Raw genomic sequence first — 13147 nt, 5'->3', positions numbered from 1 at the left:
AAAAATTATTTTTCACTTGAAATTTTAATTTAATACTTGAAAGTTCATTACCCATTCCTTTTTTAGGACTTTTTAAATTTATTTATTTAATATGAAACAGCCATAAAATTGTAGTCTGCAAAGGACGTTAACTAAAAAAAAAGTTGGAGAAGGTAAATGTGTTATGAAAAACACTTTCCTTACTAAGTTAGTAAGGAAATTTCCTAACCTCATCATCTTGTGACATCAAAAAACATGATTTGATGCCACATGGTTGCACATAACAGAATTCTAAGAACTTTGAAAAGAAAATTTTCAACAAAAAAAAAATTATTTTCACCATAAATTTTAAGTTTAAATTTGGAAGGTCGGTAGGAGTCTATTTTCAACACCATTGATCAGTCCAAAAAGATCGATTTTTCAATTATATTTTTTTTAATTAAAATTTTTCCATGAAATCTAGAGTGTTGTGTTGGAATGTAATGTGTGATTCACATGGGCCCAACAACCTTTGGTAATATTTGAAATCTTACTAGGTAGTCACGTTTTGTGTTTTAATTGTATGTAAGTTCAAAGAGAAACTTAATTTATAATTTTTTAAAATGTTACTATGGTTGCCTGACAAAGGATGGTTGTATGCCAACTAGTTTAGTTGAAAGGGAAATTATAAAAGCACCACCACAAATTAATAAGGGCAACCCACATCGTAGCCGACTTCTTTTGTCTTATATGGATTAAAAGTTTTGGAATGAGTTGATTTTTTGTGAGGATGATCTTTATGAAAATCAGCTCATTCTGAAACTTTTAACCCATATAAGACCACAGAAAAAAAAAAAAAAAAAAAAGGGCATGGTGTGAGTTGCCCTCATCAATTCATGGGATGCTTTTATTATTACCCTAGTTAAAAGGAATCATTATTTTCTTTTATGTTTCAGATTCTTTTAGATGCATCAGGTGATGTTTCAATTATTTAATTTCTTTTAGATGTCCTTATTTACTATAATTGACATTTTTTCAAGGAGGGTATTTCAATAAATTTAAAAGGCATTGATTCATAGATGAATTTAGTGTGAGGTATTTCAAAGTGTGAGGATATTTAAATCTTTTGACAAATACTTATTCCCCTAAACGTCATCTTTTGTTGGTCCCTCATTAGTGACAACGATCAAGGTATCTATGTCATCAATTTGAAAATGTGGGGGGTATGTCAAAATCGACTATCCTGATGTGACAAGTTCGACAATCATAGATATGTATTCCTCGGGATGCATGATTGCACTTCCCCCATAAAAATGTATATCTTGAGGGAACCATGTATCCCGAGGAGCGCATATCTATAGTTTTTGAACTTGTCACGTCAAGTAGTCAATTAAGTATGCTACGTGGGGTAGTCAAATTATCACGACTCTTTTATTAATTCTAATGATATTTTTTTAAAATATTGAACATATCATACCCGAACTCTGATGAGTTGGTATGAAGGATGATTCACATTGAAGATCACACTTTTTCACAAATAACGTCGAGAGGTTTTGGACGAGTTTTGCAATAGTCCAATCGAAGAAGTTGTTTCATTTATCTATAATTCAAATATTACAAGGGTTTTCCCATGCCTACTTCATATCCACTTTAGGGTGAAGTGGGTAAATGAGAAAAAATAATAAAATTATAAAGGTATTATTAAAAAATAGAAAAATAATAAAGACAATGGACTAAGGGGGTATTTCTGAAAATACGAGATATAAGAGGAGAACAACTAGTGTGTTTTATTATATATAGACGTGGAGTAAAATGATTTATATAGACGAGACATCATTAAGATTTATCTTTTCGGTTGGATTGTGTTTTAATTATGGGTATTTCATTTTTTTAGGAGTTGTTTATGAACTACTAAGATCCAATCCATATAAATATAATTTATATTATACTAGGCAAAGCCAGGATTTTCTTGCAGTGGGGGCAAACTATGATTAATTGTATAGTTGAAGAACTTGAATGGATGGAGGTGAGGGTGTAAGGGCAAAAATTGGAAGGAGACATAGGGTGTGGGGGCAAATGGGGAGAGATGTGAGGGAATGGGGTCAAATGGGATATGTAATTAGTTGAAAATATAGGGGTGTCTCACAGTTCTGTGGGGGCACTTGCCCCCACCAACTCCTTACTAGCTCCACCCCTGATTATATACATGTATGATTAAAATATTTGTGGCAATCCATTTTGAATCTCAGAATTGTATATTAGACAATAAAAAAACGGAACACGAGTAGAATTTTTATAAATAGAAGAACTAGCAGGTAGATTTGTCTTTTCATTTTATTCATATAACTATAAGTTATAATACGAGTCAAGTTCAAAAGCCAATAACATTGTCAATGTGTTTTATCTTATATGAGCTAGAAGTTTCAGACCAGAGATCATCCTCACAAAAAAATCAATTTATTTCAAAACTTCTAACTCCATAAAAAATGATTTACAAATTAACGATAAAAATTGACAATCCATGATTCTTCAATTTGTAAATTAAATTTCAGAATTAATAAAATCATCCTCACAAAAAATCAGTTCATTCCGAAACTTCTAGCCTATATAAGATAAAATACAACATGTTGATCATGTTATTGGCTCTTGAACCTTATCCATAGTATACGGAAGCATGATTGGAATATTTGTGCAATCTATTTTAAATCTCACAACTATATATAATATAACAAAAAAGAATTAAGAGGGGTAGATTTGTCATTTCATTTTATATTTAATTGTAAGAAGATGATGCAGATCTAAATTTGATACTAATTTACGTGGCTAGTTATAATTAATCTAATTATGTCCTCTCGAGGTTTCTTCATAAAGAGGTTTGAAGTTTTTTTTTTTTTTTTCTCGCACTAACATTAAAAAAACACCAAATTCCCAACTCCAACACGTGTCATTTTAGCGTTTTGTATAAGTTTTAATCACGTGGGCCCGCACCAAACTCATTGTCGAATGAAAAATATTTGCCTTACTAACTTAATAAGATTTTAAACCTTACTCAAGGTCGTTTTGATCTAATGAATTACTATATTAGCAATCCAACACCTTAGCTCTCTAAATTTCATCAAAAAATTCAAGATCAAAGATTTTAAAAACGGATAACTACCAAACTTTCATCTAACTTCAAAATTTAAAATTGAAAGCCAACAGCGAAAAATAATTCCTTTTTCTCAAAGTTTATGGACTCTGAAGTATCAGATCATGTTTTTGTGATATCGCATCATGAGCCCAAGAGACTTAGTAAGGGTGATATCTTACTAATTTAGTAAGGCTAGTCAGATCTTCTTTAATGCATAACACGTCACTTTCGCTTTTTAGAAGTTTTATCCGATTCTCTTCCCCACCTATGTCACATCGATTGCTTATCCACTTTTATAAAAGAAAATTTGGGTAACGTACACATACCCACCATGTTTTCACATTAATGAAATAACCCTTGATATCGATCTTCGTTGAGAGACATAATATAGTTTGACATAAATGCCCTTACCCTCAACCTAAAGTCAAATTAAGAAATTACTCTTTAATCATCTCCCAAATTCCATTTTTTGGATAATTTTTATTTTCAACATTCTATCTCCTTCACACCTTAGTAATAAGAAAAAAATATTTTGAAAAGTATTATAAATTTTTTGATAAAAATTCAACATTTTCCTAGAATAAATTGCTAAAGATGCTGGCCAAGTTGTTAAAAATTATTTATCATAGAGCTTGAAGGTGACAGAACTTCAAAGAAAAATCCATATTTTTTTTTAGTGAAAATTGATGATAAGGGCATTTGAGTCACTTTATATTAATTTTATTGTCTAGACATTAGTTCAAAGGTTATGCCATGATTTTGAAAATACAAGGGTATCTCATATATTTACCAAAATGTGGAGGGATATCTTCAAATCTTCGATTATAAAACTCCACCTATAGTCCATATTCTATGTTCGCAAAATGTGACTCCTTGACCTTTTTGTAGTTTTTTACATCCAAACTGTTGGCCCTAAAAAATGATTGCTACAGAGTCAATGCTTATCCGTAGAGAGGTGTCTACTCACAATAATATAAATTTTTATATTTGACTTTGATCCCCATTGGGAGCAATAATTCTTTAGGGGACACCCGTGAGGGCTCACCCTCATTAACCTAGTGTGGGTGATGCGTTGCGTTGCGCGTTTCCTTGGCCTTGGACTAGTCTTTAGATAAAATTATGGTCTATGGACTGGACAAAGCCTAGATACGAGTTCGGTCTGTTGTCTACAAGGATACTTAATTATCGAGATATATAAATATGTTAGGATATATTTAATTGTAGGAAATAAGATTATAAGGAATTTTAATTTTCTTAAAACAAATGGTTGTGAAAAAACGAATACTTTCTCAAATCAAAGGGCATGTCACCATTTTAAAAGACACGAGTATCTTAAATATTCACCAAGACTTGAAGGGGTCATTTTAAAAACAAAGCACTGATGGCCTTCACTTCAATGCCATCATCATCAACACCTTGACCGTTCTTATCATCATAATCAGGGTCACCATCATTATAATTTCCTTACAATTTCAAATCAATGAATGTTTCTTAGCCTTAGTATTTCTTATAAACTATAAAATGATCTCAATACCCTCCTCATCTCTTCTTTTTCATTACCTTCGACACCATCACCATTGTTTTCATCATTATTAGCATTGCCATCATCTCCAAGAGATTGAAAATGACTGGGAAGAAAAAAAATTATGGGTATTCAAACTAAGTTTTATTAGTTTATAAGTAAATACTATGGTCAAAGGGTATGTCACCATTTTTTAAAAATAAGGGTCATTTAAAAATAACGTAGCATCACAAATGTAATATATATATATATACACACACACTTTTACAATCCCCAAATGATATTATTTGGTACCAAAAGTGAGTACCACATCTAGAGCAACTTATGAAAAGGGTTACCTTGAGAGCCGAAAAGAAGGATACTAGAATAAGAATCATCATTAAATGAGCTGTTACAAATTTCGACTATAGAGCATGGTGGCATGTTACAACTCCAAAAAGATATGAGCTTAACATGACACTTCACTAACAACTAGGTGTTTTTGGTGTATTTATTTGTTTCATATCATGCCCCTCTCTTATAAAATTTGAAATTCAATAATACAACAACTTCGAAAAATTCAATATTTTTAATTGCAAAGAAAGACATTCAAATTAAATCTTTATGATTACATACATTTTACTTTCACAACCAAATCCTACAACAATCCTAGAGTCGAGAACAAACGTGTCTATCAATAATTTGTATTTTGTGTCTAAATGATTTCACACGAGAAAGAGATAGATGAGTGGCATTATAAGACAATTAATTTGATTTTTTGTTGTGTTTAATGATAATGATATTTTGATCTTTTTGAGAAAACAATGGGGTTATTTCAGTTATTATCCAATCAAATAAAAATTATATTCATCTATCTTTAGTCAATGAGGTTGTCTAAAAAACTTCAAAATAATGGGTGAGGAGAAATATAGCATATGTTACAAATAAAAAATTGTCTCGTACATCTCTCAATTGAAAAAGTAGAAAATGCCACACAACTACAAATTAGATTAACATTCCTTTGTGTTACCTCCATTAATATTATTTTTCAATATTCCTCCTACCCTTTTAGATCCCTCCATTTGCAGCACAAATTTACTTTGTAATTCTAGATGCTCTTTCATCCTTTTGCCTATTTCTGTATCTATTATGTGCACACACCCTTCTATATTTATTTATTTTGTACGTACTAAAGCATTATGTTGTGTGTCATTACAATTATAATTTAAAAGTTTAAATCTTAGGAAAGCAGGGACGGATTTGAATAATTTCACTTGTGGGGCCGAACTAATAATTCGAAGGTAAAATTAGAAAAATTACAAATAATAAGAGAATTTTAGAAAATTGATTTTCTATAGAAAATAAGAGGATTTAGAATAAAAATCTAGGGAAAGAGAGAGAGAGAGAGAGAGAGAGAGAGATGATGGTCTCTCGACTTTTTGCAACTCACACTCTTAGAGTGAAGAAGTGTAGAAGATGAACTAAGTACAAACTATAACTATTAGTCTCATGCCATTTTGACCAAAATCAGCTTTATTTTGAAGAAAAAAAAAATCCTAAGATTATTGAATAAAGTTGACTCGACTCAATGAGTTTTAAAATTGCGACTTGTTGAAGCATATTGCATTTTTTTTGCTAGGCAAGCAAGGTGAGGGTGGGATCAACATGAAAGTGCGTTCAATGGATTTGAACCTAAGTCGTGGGATCAACTCTTCTCACAGCTTTACTAACTTAGTTAAGTTGGCATCTTCAAGCTATAACATGCTAGTGAAACTGTGAAATGATTTTTCTTTTCCAATATTTTATATCTAAAAGGGTAAGTCTCTCTTGACTAACCAAGTAAGATTTCAAATCTTAATAAGGGTCATTAAGCTCAACTTGTAACGTCCAAAACCATGATTCGATGCCGCGAGAATGTAAAGGAAAAAATTATATATATGAATTAAATTATAAGTAAAAAACTCAAAAACGGTTATTTTTAATTTTAAGGGTTGTTGTGTTGGATTGCCAATGTGGCAATCCATTTGAGCCGACAACCCTTAATAAAATTTCAAATCTTACGAAGCAAGGAAAATGTTTTTAGTATAAAAATATTTTGTGCGCCACACAACCACCCACAAGGAAAGTGTTTTTATCCTAAGATTTTAAATATATAAATATTTTGTGGGGCCACACTATCCACATGCCTTATTAAAGTGGGTTAAGTATTTAAAAAGTATTTTTTGAAATTTTGTGGGGGCCATGGGCCTCGTCTCTTGTAGTTTTGCCCTCGTAGAAAAGTGTTAATGCTCCTAAAATTAACCGCGCACATTCTGTCTGTGAATGGTGTTAGTCATAGTTTTAAAACTGAACAGGTTTAGTCAAGATTTGATTTAATCAACTCGACTCAATGGAATTTCAAGGTGATATGATATAAAAACTTGTAAGTGGTGGATTATCAAGTCAACTTGAAAAATCATCAAGTTATATTGTTTACATCTATTTTTTTTTTTTTTAATACTAAATAATAACATATTTTTGAATTTTAAGATACTAAAGTTTTTGTGTAAAATAATTTTAACATATTTTATTTGCTCATCAAAGTCAATTTCCGAGTCTTTTATTTGATCTAACTCAATAGGTATCTAAGTTGGGCCATGTTTTAGATATTTAAAACATTGGCAACCTTAGAAATTCATTTACAACCCAAATGCGCATCACAAATTTCATTATTATTTTGTTCTAATCAATTGTAGATACATTATATCATCATTTTGCAATATTATCTATGCCACACATTCTATTGTAGTCAACAACATTAATATTTTTTCATCTTTAGACTCTATGCTATGTCTTATATTTAATTAGTATATATGTATTTATATTTTTATTTACAACTTTCATTGCTTTTGTAGTATTTCTCTTCTAGAGCTTTCAAGTTGCATTAAGGCTAAAACATATTCATATTATGTATATTAAGTTATTATACATTTCAAACAAATTTGATTAATTTAATTTAATTTGATTATTTTTTTTCTATTTTTTCTAATAATTAGTTGGTTACTGTTCAATGCAGGTTATCAACAAAATAACGAACAAAATTTAAACATTGACAATCAATGATCGATCCATATAGACAATGTTTATTCAATATTTCGTTCAATTCAAAACTGATTCAGATTTACGTAATCATATTAAAAATAATTTTAGAAAATAAAACAATCTAAAAAGATAATAAAATAAACGAAACTGATGTTTGTGGATTAAAAAATTGATCAGTTATATTAAAATGAGATTTCAAGTTATGTGATTAACTTGTTAAGTCAAAATTATAAGATAAATATTAAGTATTCTCTCTGAAGTATGATTTATCTTCATATTATCAAAATATAAACCATCAAGATTGTATAATAATTAATATTATTTTCGATAATTTTTACTTAAGAGTTCTCACAATAGAACAATGAGGCATAATCATAGGAACATTAAAAATGAATTAAAAGAAACTTGCTCAGACTTTCTCAATCGATCTAACGAAGAGTTTAGTCGATGGTCATTGCAAGAACATTAGAATAAGAAAAATAAAAAAGAGGGTTAAGAAGAGAAGATGAAAAGATTATTTATTAATTATTGATTCTGAACACCAGTTACAGCCTCTTCAATTACAAGCTTCAAAACTACGAAAGCAACAAGCTCTTATATCCTTTATTTATAGAGAGATTAGATTAGGGTTTCTAAGGTTCGGGATTCTTCTGTAAATACAATAACTTCAAAATCATAATTCAATACAAAATATGTTCAATCGTAAAATTTTTGTGTAAATCTCAAGGAATTCCATGTTCTGTTCACCTTGCCGCCCTACCCAACCTAGGCACTGTGGTCCATGTGGGACCAATTGATTTGGGTATTGGTCAGTTGACTTTGTTCGAATCCTGGATCGTAGTGAATGCTTCATATTTTTTGATTTTTTTTGAAAAATTTACAACATTTTCATGTTATACGAAAATAATAATAATTAGTTCCAACATACATCATTTCATTGAAATCAATAATTATTATAAACTAATAATGAATTATATCTAATTAGAGGGATTAGTGTATAATTTACTTGTAACATTTATGTAATTAGGAATTTAGAAATCACTTTCTAGACCTTGATCACACCCTCAAATATTGATTTTTCTAATTCCGAGCAAAAATTAAGTAAAAACTAAATTACATACTACTTTCGTAGATTACATGACTGCATTTAGCGAATGCAACAAGCCATTAAATCCCTAATGGACAAGTTTAACTTATAAGGATTTGCAATGAATATACCACAAAATTTCAATACTTTGCAGAAATATCAAAATCAAAATCAAAAGACGTAAGATGAACATAACGACATTTTACAAATCAGTCAAAGGTCATTTACATTTGAGAGAAGTAATAAGTTTTCATTCATCACTTTAGAAAATTACAAAAATAACTTGAGTGCCTATGCAACTTTTTTTAATTTTTAAAAGTAACATCTTTTTCAGGAATAATATTTTTCCTTATAACTGCTAAGAATGATCGATTCTACCTAAGTTTTTATTCGAAACTAAACATCTTGTGTGGGATTGTAAGATGTATGGATATTCACTTTAATACCTCTAAAGGCTTACTCACGTTTTTACTATTGACGACTTTCACCCCATTGAAAATATTTTATTTGACATCATTAGACTCTTTTTTTTTTTGTATTTTTTCAGTTTAGTATTTTTTTTTTTTTTTGCTTTAATTTGATTTTTTTTCACATATTTGATTTTTTTTTTTTTACTTTTTCACACACACTATTTTTTCTGGTGTTCTTTTTCAAAAAATAGGTAGTCCTTTTCAAGGTGTCCAATCTAATCTTATAATTGTATCCAAATCATACTAACCCCAATTCTGTTTTTCTTATAACTAGTCAATCAAAGAACAAGGAAGTCATAGTTCACTAAACTAGGTTTTTCCTAACACTCTAGACAAAGAAGATGGTTAACTCTTGTTCCATAAAATCTTATTTTTTCGAAGACTAAATTAGAAGTGTCGTAAAAATTTCAAAGTAATATTTTGATTTTCAAACAAATTCAATTTATTTAATTTAATTATTTAATTTATATTTTTATCTAATAATTAGTTGGTTATTTGTATTAAATATTGTCCCATTCGTTCGTCGTTATCAAATATCTTATTTAGTATTAGGACTGAGTAATACATATCTTATTTCATCATTATATTTTATTTTGCTCGAAAAATAAAGATTTTTTTAAGCTACCTCCCATGACATGGTTAAAATTAAGTTATCACCCCCTCTATCAAATTGCAAAATCAAATTTACTATACTAAAAAGTCGACATAATTTGGTTTCACTGATTAATTATTTAGTTCATTCTTATTTTTGTAAATCGTCAAAATAACCTTCATTTATTTAAAGTACCAACATTTCAGTATGTATGATTTTATTTTTTTTAAATGTTATTGGAATTGAAAGTATCATAGTGTACACTTCATCTTTTTCAACTAAACACAAAATTTCTCCAATTTTTCTCATTTTATTGAGTTTCTTTCTCCTTCAATCATCTTCATTCTTTTCAAAGTCATACTCTTATCTCCATTCCCTTCATCATTTTTCATTTGTCATTTTTTTCACTTACAAGTATATCGTCATGTCTTTAATGCAATCAATTTAAGTTTAAACTCATTCACATTAAGAAATAAGTTGAGGTAAAAATAATAAGGTGAGTTATTTGAGTTATTTTTATACAATCAAACTATATTTCTTTATCCAAGAAAAAAAGAAGAAATAATATATTATATTTCCTGTCATGTGACAGAAGCAACACTAATTACAATATTTATAGTGGGGGTATGGGAGGAGACAATATTATTTTCATTTGTTGATATTTCGTTGTTTCAATATGATAATAAATGAAAGAATCAACCATTCAACTATTTTATACTAATGTTAGTCATACAAAAAATTGGAAAATACAAATAAAGCGTACAATTTCCCATAAAATTATAAGTATAACTTTACAACAACTTCGACGAAATTATTATTTTTATATAAAAAAAGAACATTCTCATTAATCGTTGTAATTATATTGATTGTATTTTTATATTAAGTCATATATTCATAGTTATTTAAGAAATAAATCCTACAATAATTAAATATTGAAAACATTCATGTTTGATTTTTGTCCAATGATCATTTGCACTTGACTAAAAAATAAAAATGAATAAATATATCATTTGTCCGTAGTATTTTATCATCAAGTAATGGTGATGACTTTTAGCAATTGAGATAGACCTAATATTTAATCTCATAATAGCCTCAAAGATCCTTAAATTAATAATAAAATGATACATGAAATGACTAAAAAAAGTAATCTTGTAGAATCTCAACTATATAAATACAAAGAAATATTAAACATGTGTTTTTTATTCATATAACAATAAACAACTATAAATTAGATCATACATTTGTTAATTATAATTTTATATTATTTTTTTTATCTTTGTTAATGTTATTTTTGACCTTCTTTTCATTCATTTAGATCCTTTGATTTGCACTAAATTGCTTTGTAAGTGTGGTTGCTCTCTCCCTCATAGCATATTTATTTATTCTCGCGCTCCTTATTTTGTAATTTCTAATAAAGTTTATTTGCTTCCCTCTCACCAAAAATCTTATTTTTTGTATTACTAATTTTTTAACATAGTGAAATGTATTTCGTTTTATTTTGACCATAACCCTTTCCTCAAATAAAGTGGTTTCACTTCAACTGATTGATATTGAGGACCAATAGGCTGCCTTGTAGAAATTTGAACAAATGATCATTTTTGCTCGACTTTCCTCATCACCAAACACAAGGAGATCTAGAGTTGAAGAGATAGAATTAGTGTTTCTTAGTACTCATATTGTATAATTTGATTATGTCTTAATTTCTAATCTAGTTAGCATTTTTTAGTACTTGTATTCTATCTTTTTTAAATTTATACATTTTTGGGAGTTTAAAAATTATAGTATGAAAAAAATACTAGAAATTCTATGTTATTTGTGATCCGATCAAAATTTAACTTATGTCAATTGAATTTTATAATGATTCTATATCACTCATTCAAAGAGAGAGAGAGAGAGAGATATAAAAGGTGAGAGATGAAGAGAAGGAGGAGGTGATAACACTAGAAAGACGATGAAATTGATTTTTTTGTTATGTTTAATGATAATGATATTTTGTTTTTATTTTTTAGAGAAAATAACGACGATATTTTGGTTATCACTCAACCAATTAAAAATACTATACATTTATCATTAGTTAATGAAGTTTATTTTTATCAATAAGATGAATTTTGTCTTTCATTTTAAAGGAGTCTAAAAAACCTTAAAATCATTGATGAGGAAATTTGTAGGATAATTTAAAAATTTTAAATAAGAAAATGTCTCATATAACTCAATTGAAAAAGCAGAAAAAAAAAATTGTTATGCTTGTTCTTGATAGTATAACATCGAAACAACTATAAATTAGATTAACAAATAAGGCATTTTTTTTAATACATCAATAATATTTTTGACTTTCATCTTTCCCTTTTAAATTCCTCTCGTTGCATAATTTTATTTTATAATTTTAGATGCTTTCTCATCTTTTGCGTATTTCTCTATTTACTTCATGTATACACCCTTCATTGCTTTGCAAATTCTAGTAAAAATTTTAATTTTACATTTCAAAATTTGAATTCAAAATTCCTAAAATAATTATTTATTCTGTAAATAATTATGACCCATCTCTAATATATAACTTGATTATAACATCATCGCAATGGTCAGAATGTGGGGTATCATAACAATATGTTGTGTACCATTACTATGTATCCATTAAATATTATGTTTTAATGATGGAAAATGTTGAAATGACATAGGGCATTTACTATGATTCTCACAATTCTGACGTGGGATGTGCACATAACCATAGATGTGTTTCCTCGCGATACGAGTAAAAATCATCTACGGTTATATGCATCTCTATGTCAGATTTGTGAGAATCACAGTAAACCCTATGTCATCCCAGCACGACTCTTTAATAATAATACTCATTACAATATTTGTAGGACGGGACAATACTTATTTTAATTTTTGTTGTAGCGTCAGTGCTTTACATATGGAAAGCCTATGCATTAGCTTAAAAATAAAGGTAAAATATGAAAATAAATGAGTTAAAGAAAAAAAACTATTCCACATTAGTGTCATCCAACTAAAAAATCAAAAGTTTAAGTTAAAGCAATCCATATTGTAAAATAAAAAAGAATAGTGCTGGATTAACATTAAAATTGACATTGTCACACATGCTGACGTGGAGGTGAGCACATAGCCATAGATGCTTTTCGTTGAGATGTAGATGCTCCTCACTCGTTTCTCAATGAAAAACATCTATGGTTCTATACACACATCCATATCAATGGTGTGTGAAATGATGTCAATTTTAATGTCATTGTAGCATTTTTTCAATTAAACATTATGGGTATAACCTCTGCAACAACTTCATCAAAGTCATATTTTTTGTTTATCGCGTAAA

This window comes from Akebia trifoliata, chromosome 5 (genome assembly GCF_017979445.1).
Source record: "Akebia trifoliata isolate Shusen 1 chromosome 5, ASM1797944v1, whole genome shotgun sequence".
Taxonomy (NCBI): Eukaryota; Viridiplantae; Streptophyta; class Magnoliopsida; order Ranunculales; family Lardizabalaceae; genus Akebia; species Akebia trifoliata.
The sequence above is the reverse complement of the archived record's forward strand: the minus strand, read 5'-3'. Positions refer to the sequence as shown.